At 50.9% G+C, this 15735-nt stretch overlaps 1 protein-coding gene across 3 annotated transcripts in view; it reads left to right on the forward strand.

Moving 5' to 3' along the window:
• Positions 1-15735, forward strand: part of Shank2 (SH3 and multiple ankyrin repeat domains 2) — a 300678-nt gene that overhangs the window by 87795 nt on the left and 197148 nt on the right. The window lies entirely within an intron of this gene.

The following is a 15735-nucleotide window of genomic DNA, read 5'->3' on the forward strand; positions in this document are numbered from 1 at the left end:
GAGGAGCTGGCTACACTCTGTTGACCCTCAGAGAAAGTCAGGTGGCAGGCAAATCAGCAAGGAGGGTCCCTTCGCACCCAGGAGCTTCCTGCAGCCAGGGAGCTGGAGAGGGTGGGGGACTGCGGCTGGACAGCACTGAACCACCTTACATGTCAGGAGTCTGGTGTCTAAAGTGGACTTTTACAAATACAGACTGGCTTTAGTTGTTTGCATATTCAGAGCTCTAAATTAGAGGCTGCTACAGACTCTTCAGGTAAGCAAAGCAGGGGCTTTCCAAGATCAGACTCACCCCCCCCCCCACCCCAGTGCTGACTTTGGTCCATAACCTTGAATTCATCCCCAAGCCTCCCTCTGCTCATTTGTAAAACAGATGAAGTACATGGATCTGTGGACATTAGAATTCGGTAAAAGGCCCTTGGGCAGGTGATTTAAAACAGCATGCAAATGTGTTATTTGCTGGGTTTCTTGGTATGGCTATAATATAGTCAAGCTCCTACCTGGAGAAAGCCAGACACAGGACAGGCACAGCTGTGGTCAACTGTGTGGTGGGGAGTCTGCTCTGGAGCTCTGATGGGAGATGGAACCAAAGCCCCAGGCTCCCAGAGCAGGGCACAGGAGGGAGGGTTCACAGGAATCAGGCTAGACAGTTTCTTCTGTACAGGACTCAGGATAGCCACATTCTTGAAGATGTGTGATAGGCTCCACTGTGTTTTGTAGACAAACTGTCCAGTTTGCCTCCTCATCTGCACATGGGCACCAAAAGCAGGGTTTAGGGGTCAGCAAGAGATCCCTGAGAGCTAGGCGGTGGTGGCGCACGCCTTTAATCCTAGCACTCAAGAGGCAGAGGCAGGCAGATCTTTGTGAGTTTGAGGCCAGCCTAGTCTACAGAGCAAGATCCAGGAAAGGTACAAAGCTACACAGAGAAACCCTGTCTCAAAAAAAAAAATGAAATGAAGGAAGGAAGGAAAGGAAGGAAGGAAGGAAGGAAGGAAGGAAGGAAGGAAGGAAGGAATGGAGAGAGAGAAAGAGAGAGAGAAAGAAAGAAAGAAAGATAGAAAGAGAGAGAGAAAGAAAGAAAGAAAGAAAGAAAGAAAGAAAGAAAGAAAGAAAGAAAGAAAGAAAGAAAGAAAGAAAGAAAGAAAGAGGAAAAAAGAGATCCCTGAGACCTCAGGCTGAAGATTCTGCTAGTTCATGACAGGCTAACCCTGGCTTCAGCTTGCTCTGTGGCTGCTGGGGCCCTGCTGAGGCAACACAGGCAAAAGGTGAAGGCAGGTGTAGGATGGTCTAGGCCAAGGTTTAGCAGCTGCAAGGGAGAGAGCATCATGGGCAGAGAGCATCATGGGCAGAGGACCATGCAGGCATGTGGATTGGGGGCTTGGCAAGTTCCCTGGGGCCAGAGAGAGCAGCTGGGGCCATTGCTACAGCTCTTTCCAGATAAAAGGTAGATGTGGTGGAAATTCATTCCTAAGCCAGCATCCACAGGGCTTGATGGCTGGGGAGGCACGGTAGCTGGGCAGGGTGTGCCAGAATCTGTGATAGTCCCTGGGAGACAAAGGGTGACACACTGTGTCCTTGTTCCTGGTGTGCTGGTTATCTTCCTTGTCACTGCAGCCAAATACCTGACCTGACAAGAAGTGATTCAAGGGAGGGAGAGTCATTCTGGCTCAAGTGTGAAGGGCTATAGTCCATCGTGGCAGGGACGGCTTGGCGGCAGTACACAGCTGTAGTGGGAGCATGGGGCTACTTGTTCACACCTCTGATCAGGAAGCAGAGAGAGGAGGATGCTGGTGCTCATCTGACTCCTCCTTTTAACCTTCAAACCTCAAGAGTAGACTGTGAGAAACCGAGAGGGTGGGGAGAGAACAGAGCCTGGAGATGGCGGCTGTCACACTGGATGGTACTGCCTTGGTTTTGAAGGGTGCATAGGAGCTCTCCAGAAGGAAAGAAGCTGCACCACACAGAGGACTGCAGACTGTGTTTCCCTTGCCACTGAGGATGTGGTGCAGGGACAGGCAGTGGCCTTGAGGGGAAGGTTGTCAGAATCAGCAGCTGCCTGGGTGGATGGAATGACCACAGCCAGCATAACTTCTTGCAAGGTGGTTGTCATGCTCACACTTTATGGATGAGGGGGTGAAGACTCAGCAAGGTGCAGGCAGATAGGGAAGAAAGCATGGCAGCATGCACTGAGGCTGTCCCTCTGAACTTTTGGGGTCCTCACCCCAAAGCCCACATCCTGAAGCCAAGGGAGGACTCCATGAGATGGAGCCTCTTTGCCTTCTGCTCCTTGTTCTGTCTTTGTCAGTGAGTCCCCTCAGGATAGCCAGGTGGCTCTTATGATGGCTACACAATAAGAATCCACAGGCAGTGGAACCCAGCACACACAGTAGTTCTTCTTAGTCTCTGTCCTCCCAGGGCTACTGAGATCATGATGATGGTGAGACAGAAAACATTAGAAATCTGGCAGGGGACAAGCCAACTGCAGTGGAGGAGGACTCAGAAAGCATCTGGATTGATGCTGACAGTGGGAAGGTATCACCTCTAGGAAAAGGGGGAGGCTTCAGTGTTAGAGTGAGTGTTCAGCCAAGAGTTGGTGAGTATATGTGTGGATGGATGCAAAGAGATGAGTAGATGAATTTGGATAGATAAATAAGTGGAATGGATAGATGAATGGAACATGGGCATAGATGCATGTATGGATGGATAAGATGACTAGATAGATAAATGGAATGAATGGATAGATGGATGAGTATATGGAATGAATGGGGTAGGTGAGAAGATGGATGGGAGAAATGGGTTAGATGGATGCATGATGGATGCATGGACTAGGTAGATGGAGAGTATGACACAGATGAAGTAGGAAACACCTTTCACAACTTGAATCAGTCTAAAGGTGGAGTGGGGAGCTTGGGCATTTACAGTGTACCATGGAGGATATCTAAGATGTATAGATGGATGGGTGGATTAAAAAATTAATGAGTGGATGAATGGATTAATGGATGGATGGATTGGATGGATTGGATGGGTGGGTGGATGGATGGATGGATGGATGAACAAATGATATATGGATAGGTGGATAGTAAATAGGTAGATGGATGGTATATGGCTACATGGATGGGTGTGTAGGTAGATGACTTGATGATAGATGGGTAGGTTGATGGATAGGTGAATGGGTGGATATATTTATGGATAGATATATGTGTGGATGGATGGGTGGATTAGATGAATGGATGGATGGGTGGATGGGTGGATGGATGGGTGGATGGATGGGTAGATGGGTGGATGGATGGGTGGATGGATGGATGGATGGATGGATGGATGGATGGATGGATGGATGGATGGGTGGGTGGGTGGATGGATGGGTGGATGGATGGATGGGTGGGTGGGTGGATGGATGGATGGATGGATGGATGGATGGATGGATGGGTGGGTGGATGGATGGATGGATGGGTGGTGGGTGGATGGATGGATGGATGGATGGATAGATGGATGGGTGGATGGATGGATGGATGGGTGGATGGATGGATGGATGGATGGGTGGATGGATGGATGGATGGATGGATGGATGGATGGATGGATGGATGGATGGGTTGTGGGTGGATGGATGGTTGGATAGATGGATGGATGGATGGATGGATGGGTGGATGGATGGATGGATGGATGGATGGATGGTGGGTGGGTGGTGGGTGGGTGGGTAGGTTAAAGGACAAGTGGCTGGATGCATGGTAGATGTCTATATGGGTGGAAGAGTGGTTGGATGGGTGGTAAATTGGCAGATGGGTGGATAGGTGAATGAATGGATAGCTGAGTGAGTGCATAGATGAAAAGATAGATGGTTGGTGGATGAATAGATAGATGGATGGATGGATAGATAATGGCAACTTTCATTCCTTCCCCTTAATGTCCCTCACAATGGTCTCAGTTTCCATATGTCTCCATGATCCACATGAGTGGATGGCACTTGACCAGAGCTGCAGCTCCTCAAGGGGCAGCTTCCCAGTATGCCTCAGCATGCTCCTCCCATCTTCCTCTGGAGACCAGGCTGGCTTTGGATGCCAGAACTTGATCCGGAAGGGGCCGGCTGAAGGCCCTGTTCCTTGGCACTCTGCCGCTGGGTGTGCTGGTGCCGTTTGCCTCCACCACCCTGCCGTAGGAGGCTGCAGCTCCCAATTAAACTGTTTCAGTGACAAAGACCCAGGGTAATCGTGTGATTAAAAATAACCAGGGTTGATGCCGCTTGCTGGAGCCTATCTACTGAGGGTGGGGGTAAGGAGGAGGAGGAGGAGGAGAAGAAGGATGCTTCCATCCCTGCTCCTCTGACGCCATTGCCACAGGGGATGGGGTGGCCTCAGTTTTGTTTGCAGCAGAATGAAAGAGATGCAGAAAGGACCACTCAAGTGCAGGGACTCAAGGCAGAGTGGGAAGTCCTTTCACGAGACTGAAGTCCACTAAGACACAGTGGAATGAAGGAGACTGGGCTGGTGTTCAGTGGGCACCTACTGCACACATCCCTAGGCCTCCCTCTGGGTCATCACAGGAACCTGGTGTAAAGTATTTAGTTTTCATTCACAGGAGTGTGGTCTGTGACTCAGAGGTGCCTATGCCATCCTCCCGTCACTCAGCATGCATTGAGCACTGACAGTTTGCCAGGCACTATTCTAGATGCTGAAAGAAGAGAGAATCAGACACAAGTCCTGCTACCATGGAGACCCCAGTCTAGTGAGCAGGGGATTGCCCAGTGTCTTCACCAGAAGAAGGTTGAGCTGTCACTCTGTCCCCTGACTTTCCCACCAAGTACATGTTAGCTACCTGAATCCAGTGTCCCTCCCCTGAATGGGAGTTGCTCTGAAGTGACAACCTATGGCTGTGGTTGGGACATTCGGTGAATCCTTAACACACTGAGGATGTGCTTAACACACTAAGGCCCTATCTATGACCAACTTCCCACTGCCTGGAGAAGCCCAGCCCCCTGATGCTCAGGATTGAGGGGGCCGAGTCCCACTGCACTGCCTTTGTGGTCTGCCTAGCCATATACTACATCTCTGTTAATCAGAAGGACCCCACTGACTCACTGAAGAACCCCAGGGGCCATGCAGGGTGTTGGGCAATGATGGGCTTCCAGCCTCCAGGAGCTGCATGACCCTGGACATTGCTGGAGGCCCTGAAGTGGCATTACACACTCTTGTTACCAGCCAGCTCCTCCTGCCATCAAGGGTGTGACTTTGGTGAGGTGGGATCCAATGATCAGCCGGGGTCCTTCAGGAGGGACAGGTGCATTGGCCCCCTGCAGAAGACTGGAATCCAGAGTCAGCCACTCGCTGTGGCTCTGTGGCTATGCTAAAATGGTAGGACTTTCTGGGCCTCAGCTGACCAGAATTCAATAGAGCAGGCACCAACCAAAACTTGTCCCCTTCCTTGTAGTGGGGGGGGGGGCACTGACATAGCTCACCTGCTCCCCTCACTCAGGGCCCCCCATAGCCAGCCATTTCTGTCTAAATTTGGCCCTGCAGTGTCCCTTTCTGTGGCTCAGATGTTGCTCTGGGGTCAAGACAGAGCTTCAGACCTTTCTTGCAACTGTAGGATGTGTGAGCATCCCTGTCATCATCCTGACAGTGCTCTGTCACCCAGAAGTTCATGCAGTGATTGCTCAGCCTGTCACTGATCCAGAGCCTAGAGAAGGCAGAGCCCTGTCATCTCATGGACTTCCCGCCTCCACAGCCACCTTGTGAAGTGCTGTTCACACTCGTGGCCATAATATGGAGGAGGTGTGCATGCACATGAGCCTGCGGAGTCCAGAGCTCAGCCTTGAGCATCATTATCAGGAATGCCCTCCACTTCCTTTTAGACAAGGTCTCTCACTAGCCTAGGCCCCACCTATTAGGCTAGGCTGGCTGGTAAGCCTCAGGATCCATTTGTCTCTGCTTCCCCCGCACTTGGATTATAAGCACGTGCCCCCACACCTGGCATTTTTACGTGGGTTCTGAACATCAAACTCAGGTTCTCATGCTTACGAGTCAAGCATATCACTGACTGAGCCATCTCGCCAGCCTCTAGCTGAATGCAGATGTGCCATGGCCTGCAGCCATCTCCAGGGCAACGCAGACTGCCCTACCCCCTCACCCCTCTCCCTGTGATGCTCAAAATACCCTCTGCCACCAGTGCACAGGCACATCTCAGTTCTTACAGCGTTCTTCCTTCCCCTTGGGCCCGGGGTGGGGTAGGGCGGCTTGACATATCCCCTGGGCCCCAGCTAAAAGCCATCATCTGTCTGTCCAAATCCTGCATGGAGCATCCTCTGTGGGCAGGAGGAAGGTGACAGCCAGAGGAGGACTGTATTGTGAACTCCCCAACCCACCTACCTCAGCAAAGACACAGTAGAAGGGCTTCTGGTCTGTGCCACTTGGGAAGCTCATCTGAGGCTCCGCCCACTGCTGGGCTGGACAAGCCGCTCCAGACTGCCCCCTCCTGGTCCCTGGGCAGGTGCCCCTCTCCATCAGTACATCACTTACATTGTTTGGCTTCTCTTACAACTTCTAAATTGAGGTTTCTGGCACCTGCTTAGAAGTAGTATCAGGCTCTAAGGCTCTCCCTTCTCACTTGGCAGACATGCTACTGGGTGCCTCACAATAGCCAGGGCAGCATGGCCTCCAGCCTTTGATCTCAGTGTCCTACTCCCCATACCCCACCCCCATCCACAGCAGTGAGTCCAACTCTTACTGGCCTGTCTCTCTCTTCCTTCTGCCTGCCCCTGAACTGAGCTCTGCTGTGAGGTCCCCAGCTTGTGATGCACCCTACCATGCTGGGCCCAGTAATGGCACTGAGTTACCCATGGAGCTGGGGGCTTAGGGGAGCCACCCTCCCTACCTCAAGGGACTCACTCCCCTTCTAGGTTGGCTGCTCTCTCCACACACACACATACTTACACTGCACACACACACACACACACACACACACACACACACACAAACACACACTCATGCACACACACACATGCACACTACACACACACACACAAACACAAACACACACTCATGCACACACACACATGCACACTACATACACACACACACACAAACAAACACAAACACACACTCATGCACACACACACATGCACACTACATATACGCACACACACACACACACACACACACTCACACACCTACCTTTGTGGTGGCTGAGCTCCACATCTACCTTGTTCTTTCTCCTTACCTCTCTCCCCATACCCCATAGTTTTCTCTCCTGACACCCTGTGTGCCCCAGTTCACCTGGCCAGACTGTCCCCCAGCCAGAGCTGCCCAGCCACATGCACTCAAAGCTGCTTCCTCTGGTCAGAGGACACACCAGTGAATTGGGGCTTCCCTGTACCAATAAAACTTTATTGATGATGGTAGAAAGGGGCAGGAATGAGACACCTCACACTAATTATTAGTGTGCATTGTCACTGTAGTGACAATTCCACCTTTGGACCTTTCCCCTCTGCCTGCTAAACTCCTACTTATCCTACAAGACCCTACTATGGTAGCCCGTGCCTCATGCCTCCAGTAAAGCTCTCATACGCCTCGTTCCCAGAACTCCTGGAGAGCCTCACGTCTCCCGTCACAGATGAGCCCACTCAATTGTGATGACTTCTCTGTGTGTCTGTCTACCCCTCTTTCCCTCCTCCTGCTTAGTCATCCCTCTTTTAGTGGCGTTTGACATGGAGACAGCTCCGGAGTCTCTCATTCAGCAGAAATTGCCAGACATTGTACCTGGAAATGCAGCAGGGAGCCCGATGACACCCCGGGACACTGGCCAGTGCTGGGAACATGAGACTACTCCTGGGGAGTGGAGGGCCTAGACACAGCACACTCAAAGACCCAAAGAGAGTGAGGATCTGGGTGGGTACAGGCTGGGGTAGCCAGGCAATCAGAACAGTGAGTCCAAAGGTTGGCAAGCGGTAGGCACAGCCTTATGGGGACAAGGGCTACATAAGACCTATGCCTGTTATGTCAGTATTGGTTAAATTATTAAGGCCACTCCACGTAGTTAAAAGGGAGGTTTATTTTGTGGGGTAACTTACAAATGAAGGGGTAGGTTACAGGGTCTGGCAAGGGTATAGCGCAGTCCGGCGGTGTTCTCTGGAGAACTCTGCTCGGTCTACCTCCAGCGTCCAGAGTCCGGGAACCAAGAGACAGAGCTCTTCCCAATCCTTCGTCTTCTGCTTCCTCCTCTGCCCCGCCTTGTGGGCGTGACCATTACCGAAGCCTCAGTGGGGGTTGGAACTTCCAGGCCAATGCTGGGATGGCTACCCACTACATGTCAGTGGGGACAGAGGTCCCCATCACAGAGCCTGTCACTTGAAAGGCACATGGGGACAAAGGGCATGACAGCAGAGGACTTGGGGAATTAGTGATTGGTGAACTGATGTGTGCTGTCTCATTGTGTGCATAGAGCATTGGGGACTCACTCTGCCCTGATCCAGGGGTTCTGTGCATTGTAAAATAACAACTCACATGAACCTCCTCCTCCTCCCGGGATCCTCTGTGGGGATCTAGTGCCCAGGCCTTACAGCTCCTACTGTGGGTGGGCACCTGTTGGGACAAGGAAACCAAGGTGTGGAGGCACTAATCAGCTGGGCTGAGGTCTTGCAACCATGCAGGGCCAGCAGGCTCAGAGCCTAGGCCTCTTGGCCCAGGCATCCCAGGCTCCTTTGCTGTTTTACTTTTCCTGAGATACAATTCAAATACCAGCAGGATCAGCCTGTTGCAGTGCCCACGCGAGGCAGCAGCCTCCTGTACACCCAGTCACAACCTTCACCACTACCACGGTCTAGTTTCAGAACCTCTTGGCATATCCGAAGGGGGCCTGGTCCAGGTCAATGGTCCCTGCCTCTGCCTCTACCCAGTCCTCTGGTGGCTGGGTTATCTGCTTCCTCTCTCCAGGGCTGTATGTGTCCTGCAGGCTCCTGGCAGTGAATGGCCTTTTTGCCTGACTTCTTCCTCTAGATGGATGTGTTTGAGGCTCACTTTTTGCTGCCTGTGACCCAGTGGGTTTAATTAGCATTTCCCATCTTACCCAGGGTGTTGGCTTCTTACCAACATCCCTTCATCCAGAGCCCTGTCTCCCACCGGTGGCATTTCCAGAGCCCCCTTGACCTTATCTCTAGAGACAGGTCTCCCTTCGTGACCAGCTCCTGCGGCCAGTGTGTGTAGTGAGATGTACCTAGGACTTGTGTTTTTCTTTTAAAGCTGAGCAGGGTCCTATCCTGTGCCGTGTGCCAGAGGGGCCCACCCACAGCCTCTGGATGGGGTTCTCACCATTTGTCACCACTCATTTCCCTGGGTAGACATGAGTTCCAGTCACCCAGCAGTGACGCTGGGCACTTGTCTGGGGTCTTTGGAGTCCTGGCATCAGCTAAGAACACTCCTGAGTATCCTGCTGAGTTGATTGACAGTGGCATCCGCCACCCTGTGATCTATGACAGATAGAGCATGATCTGACCACTCACCCCAAAGGAAGGTCACAGTATGGATGCTGCAAAGTCCTGCTTGTGCTGGAGAGACAGGACCGACCTCCCCCCTCACCCCATGTCCTCTGTGAACAGAGGAGGCCAGGCACTGGCTGGACCCAAAGCTCTGCTCTGTCTCCATGGAGATCACAACAGAGTGAGGGAGATGCAGGCCTGCACACTTGCCTGTCCTGCCCTGGCATAGGCTGCTTGGTTCGTTAGCCTTCATTTAAAGCATTTGTAGCGTGGGACAGTAAACCGGAGAAGGGCTTCTGTTGAGCCTGTGAATATGTGTGAGAAACGTCAGCCTGTAACTGTCAGAAAGGCCCTGTTTCCTTGGCCTTGATGCATCCTGGTTTCCTTCAGTACATACACATGTGTGCACATGGGTCCTAGAACAGTCAGCCCCCAGACACTGGAAAGGGGGAGTTTGTGCCACCACCTGCCTATCACAGGCCATTTGTCCTCAGTGATGACCTGGGGGTGTACTAATATTTTTGGACTCATACCTGTTCCCAATGTGGGAGGCAGAATAGGTAAGGTGGCTTTCCTCCTACAAAGGCACAGTGGTGGCTGAGAGTGGACACCAAGAAGGAGCAGGGTGGGGACTCGTAACACTGTCTTATTTCTCTGTCTGCTGTGACATAACAATGTGAGTCATTTTGTCTCATAGTTCCAGGTGCAGTCACCTGTGTGTGATGTCACACACCACAGAGGTGCATGGTCAGTCAAGAGGTGTCGCTGAGCTAAGGACCATTGTGAGGACAAGAGGCAGCCTTGCTTTTCTGGGTGTTTGCGAGGAAGGGCACAATTTCTGTGGTTCAAGGACCCCACTGTTCTCTCCACCATTCTCTCTTCATGCTTCTCACTCCCCATGTATGCTGTGTCCTCACTTGCTCACTGGGTGGCTGAGAGGACCTAGAGGAAAAATAGGTCCAACACTGCTGTTGTCATGGCCACTTGTCCTGTCAACATCCCCAGCCACCACCACCCTCGAGCCCCAGATCTACACTCATGGGTTCAGCCAATCAACGGTGAAGAATATTTTTTTAAACTAGGCTCAGTGGTACACACCTGTAATCCTAGCACTCAGGAAGCTGAGGCAGGAGGATTGTTGCATATTTGAGGGCAACCTGGACTATAGAGAGAAACCATGTTTCAAGAAACCAAAAGAGGGCTAAGGAGAAGCTCAGTTGGCGAAATGCTTTCCTTGCAAGCAGAGGAATCTGGGCTCATGTCCCAGCAACCTTGTAAAATGCCATGCCTCTAACCCCAGCACTGGGGAAGTGAGACAGGAAGATCCCTAGGGCTCTCTGGCCACCTGGTTTATCTGAATTGTGATCTCCAAGCCAGTGAGGGGCCATGTCTTAAAAGATGACATCCGGGCCTGGGTAGAGAGATAAGGGCTGAAGAGATGGTTCAGTACTTATGAGTACTTGCTACTCTTCCAGAGAGCTAGAGTTTCAGTTCCCAGCACCCACAGGCAACTCACAGCCTCATGTAGTTTCAGTTACAAGAGGTCCAACACAGACATCCATATACATGTGGGTAACACACACACCCATGCACACATACAAAAATAATACATCTTTAAAAAATAGTAAGGTGGAAGACTCCTGAGGAATGACACCTTCCACATGTACATACACACACACACACACACACACACACACACACACACACAAGCACAATTATACATACACACATGAAAATGAAAATTTGTTTGCATTAAATACATACACTTTTCCCTTTCTCGTTGTCTCTAAGTAGTGCGATACATAGTTCTTGCCTGTCATTTCCAGTGTGTTAGGCATTTCGAGTCATCAGATGTGATTTGACTCACAGAGGATGAGTGCAGGGCCTGTGCCAATACTACGCCATCTGCATATTTCAGAGTCCTGGGTCCTTGCAGACGTGGGGACAAATCTATATGTTAATTATCATGCTCTGGCATCTTCTTAAAACAGTGACCTCTGGTGGGATGAAGTGAATATGGACAATACCTACTGTCATCTTTGTTCCCAAATGAGAGGGACAGTGAGCTCTTCAGTTCCTGTGAGACACAGGCCCATTTCCCCAAGAGCTGTCTCTCTGGGCACTGTAGGCTGGCAAGCCCTGGATCTGTATGGATTCCAACCGTAATCTCCAAGGTGAGTCTAGCTGTCTCACTCAGCATTTAGGAGTCCCCAAGTATCTCCAGGTGACTCATGGGAAGCATGACACACAAGCACCGCAGCTAGGTTAAATGTTGCTGGCTTGGGGTGTTAGTGGCATTTATGAATATCAGAAATGAAACATTTACTCATACGGCTTCCACACGCAGAGGAAACCACTCCAGCTAGTATTCCCTGCCTGACTTCTCTGCCTGTCACAGTTGCCTAATCATATAAATGTGCACATGGAAACAAATCCACGCTAATATCTTCAGAGTGTGTTCCTCCGAACTAGGAAAGATGTGGTATTACTGTTCTGAGACAGAGAGAGGTTCATGTAATCTAGGTTAACCTTGAACTTGCTATGTAGACAAGGCTGGTCTTGAACCTCTTGCCTCTACTTTCTTGGTGCTGGGATGGCAAGCATGAGCTCTCACACTTGACTCTTAGCCTCTCCCATCTATAAAAGGTCATGGTGCATAGCAGTATAATGGTTTCCACACCATGCTCTCATGTGTGCATTCCTGAACACATATGCATATGAAAGCCAAGGTCATCCTCAGATGTTCCCCTGGTGCTGTCCACTTTTTTTTTTTTTTTTTTTTTTTTTTTTGTGAGGGGGGCAGTGTCTCTTGCTGGTCTGGAACTCTCCAAATAGTGTGGGTTTGCTCAGCAACAACCAGGGATCACCCTGTCTCCACCTACCCGGCATGAGCCACCACACCCAGCTTTTTATCTGGACTCTGTTTTAGGGATCAAACTCCTAGCCTTGTGTGTCAAGGCAAGAAGGGCTTTACTGACTGAGCCCCCTGCCAGCCCTGCAGTGAATCATGATGTGAGTTTATCTTCTGATCTCAGAGACGTTGGCAAATCTCTCTTAGCTCATCATTCCTCACGTCCCCTCTGCTCCATGGTGATGTGGACACAAGCTTGCCACTCACCTCCTTGGTGATCACCTTTACTGTTTGACTGGTTTCAGACCTGGGGGAAGCATTCGTTCCTAATGAGGACAAGTAGCAGTCCTGATCCCTGAGTCATTGTGAGTTCTGCTGCCCCTAAGTTGTTGATGGACACAAAGTGGCCTAGCTGCCATGGTCTTCCAGCCTGAGAGGCCCTGGTATGCACTGGGTACTAGGCCTGGGGTCATCCCCTGCTGGGTAATTGGAGAAGCCATACATGATGCAGGCAGCTATCTGTTCATACTCAGCAGAAAACCCTATGCCATACATATTCACACTGTGTGTGCAATTCACAAGAAATAGAATGAGAGATGAGCTACCAGGCTGCTAGGAGGCAAGAGTGAAGGGTGCTAAGGAGCACCTTCACCATGGAAAGAGACCCAAGTGGCCAGGAGTGCTGTGTGTGTGTGTGTGTGTGTGTGTGTGTGTGTGTGTGTGTGCATATCTTTGCATTTATAAGTGTGTGTACACATGTATATACACATGTGCATGTAACCATGTGTATCTCTGCATTTGCAAGAGTGTGCATGTATTTATGCACTTGGCCTGAGTGTGTGTGTGTGTGTGTGTGTGTGTATGTGTGTGTGTGTGTCCCCAGCATTGTTGACACATGCTGCCCTGTGTGTGTTTGAGTGATTAGAGACACCAACTGCTCTTACCTTCTCCAGCCACCCTCCTCAGGAGCTCTCAGAGTCCGCCTCGATCGTGGGTGTAATGGATGGGCGGAGTTCAGCTGTTCTGTTCCCAGCATACTTGAGCCTTGCCCAGCTTAGCAAGCTTGCTGTGCCTTCCACACACCCGGCTGGTTATCCTCCTTTTCTCATCCTTGCTTTGTTGCTGTTGGAGGAGTCCTGGGGGCCAACAATTCCAATAATCACCTTCAGGTCCTGAAGCAGCTGACCTCAGAGCAGGGACTTAAATATAGAAGGCCAAGGTTGCAGAACATCAGGCGAACTCTTTGTTGTTCCTAGAGGTTTCTGTCTGAGTGTGGGGGAGAGAGAGAGAGAGAGAGAGAGAGAGAGAGAGAGAGACAGACAGACAGACAGACACCCCTGGGACATGTCCACCTTTGTGATAAACAGCCTGTGCCAGTTAGTTTTTGTCAACTTGCCACAACCTATAAACCGGTTGAGAGGAGAGACTCACGATCATGCCAGCCTGTGGGCATTTCTCTGGGAGATTGTTTTGATTAATTGACCTCGCCTACTATGGGTGGCATCATTCCTAGGGAAGGGGTCCTGAATTGTATACAAATGAAAGAATCCAGTCGCACACAGGCAAGGCTGTGCATGTTTCTCTTTGTTCTTGACTGTGACCATGATGTGGTCACTTGCTGCAGTCCCACCTTGATCTCCCTCAGCGATGGTCTGTGACCCAGAAGTACAAATCAGACACTTTCCTCCTCTAAGTTGCTTGTGTTTTGTCACAGCAACAGAAAGGGAGCTAGAACACAGTCCTACACTGGCAGTGACAGTAGCAACTTGACCCAGTGCTCTGCAGCTTATAAAGCCTGTTGGGACACTGGGTCGGTGTTTACAGATGTCTCCAAGGCTGCAGCAGGGTCCCTGTGTGATGTGGCTCCTGCTGTAACTAATACTCTTGTTCCAATGGCCCTGAAGCAGGGTTTGCATTTAACCACCCATCACTGGTAGATGGGGAAACTGAATCCCAGAGAAGCTGAGACATTTGCCCAGGGACAGCAGACAGGGACCAGGCAGCAGCCTATCATCTTTGGCATTCCTCAGTCACTACTCCTGGCCTCTTAACCAGCCTCACTTGGGGGACCCAAAGACATCAAGGAAGGTAGAGAATCCACCATGTACACCTTTGAGTCCCACAACTTTCTGATGAGAAAGGGCGTCTCCAAGGACACGAGCCTTAAGATGTACGCGCGAAGACTTCGAGGATCACATGTGCCCGCTGTGCGGGGCGGGCCTGGAGAGGGAAGGCAGAGCTTCCGTGGAAACCCTGGCTATTTTTACCCCTGTCTCTCCGGCTTCTGCCTCCCACTGGAATCTCAGTGAGCAGTTGCGGCAGCAGCCCCCTGGGTCCCTCTCGTGCCAGGCACAGGCTATTTTTATGACCCTCCAATTTGCTTACAGATCATGTCAGACCACAGGGGGCAGGGTGGGGAAGAGAGGGGTCCAGAGAGTCAGAAAGTCTATGGGAGAGGGCCTGCACCCACTATTAAACTACAAAGAGCAGGATTAAGGGATAGCTCAGGATAGGCCAGGCCTCCTAAGTAGGAGGGAACCCACTGCCATATAAAGCTATAACAACAAGCGTGGCCTCACTGTACCCAGCATCCTCCTGAGCAGGCCAGGAAACCAGGCTTCTAGTCCTGAGATCAGCCCTAACTGGTTGGGTGGGTTTGGGCCAGTCACCTAACTCCTCTGGGCCCAGGTTTCTGGTCCTTACTCTTTATAGGGCGTCTAGACCTGTATAGTGGGTAAACAAGAAGCCAATTCCATCACCAACTCTACCAAGTCCCCACAAGTCATCTGAGCCTGGCAAGTGCAGGGAGCATGCTCTACGACCTCTTGGCACAAGGCATTGAAGATACAGATGACACCAAAGTTAGCCTTTCCCCAGTGCCTACAATCTTCTTGGTGTCCTTTAACGTGCTTTATATACCTCATGCCTACAGCATCCCATCTTATGGACAATTCGAGTTTACGCTCTTCAAACAAGTCAAGGCAGTTGGAGCTGTGCCCAAGGTCACACAGCTGGAGACTGGGTCATGACTCTCCCCCACCCACTCAGCCTCTCTGGGAGCCTTTCTACCCTTTTCTAATTCACCTGCAGCTCAGAACGGAGAGGGCTCTTGCTTCAGGCCAAATAGCAAGCTCCTCTACAGCTATTTTTTAAAACGGGAAGCCAAGTATGGTGGCACTTATCCCGGCTCTCAAGAGGATTCCTAGTAGGGCCAGCCTGGGCTACATAGCTAGACCTTCTGTCTCCAAAAATAAGCATAATAAGATTTTTTAATTAATCAAATTAAGAGAAAGAAATGACAGATTGAGCAACTGGACACGATTCCCTGCTCTCTTATGAGACTTCAGTCCCTGGGGATAAAAGGAATGGAGAGTACTCAGAAAGTGGCCAGCTCACTCCCCCACCCTGGACCCCAGCATCCAGT

The sequence above is a fragment of the Onychomys torridus genome, chromosome 1 (genome assembly GCF_903995425.1).
Source record: "Onychomys torridus chromosome 1, mOncTor1.1, whole genome shotgun sequence".
NCBI lineage: Eukaryota > Metazoa > Chordata > Mammalia > Rodentia > Cricetidae > Onychomys > Onychomys torridus.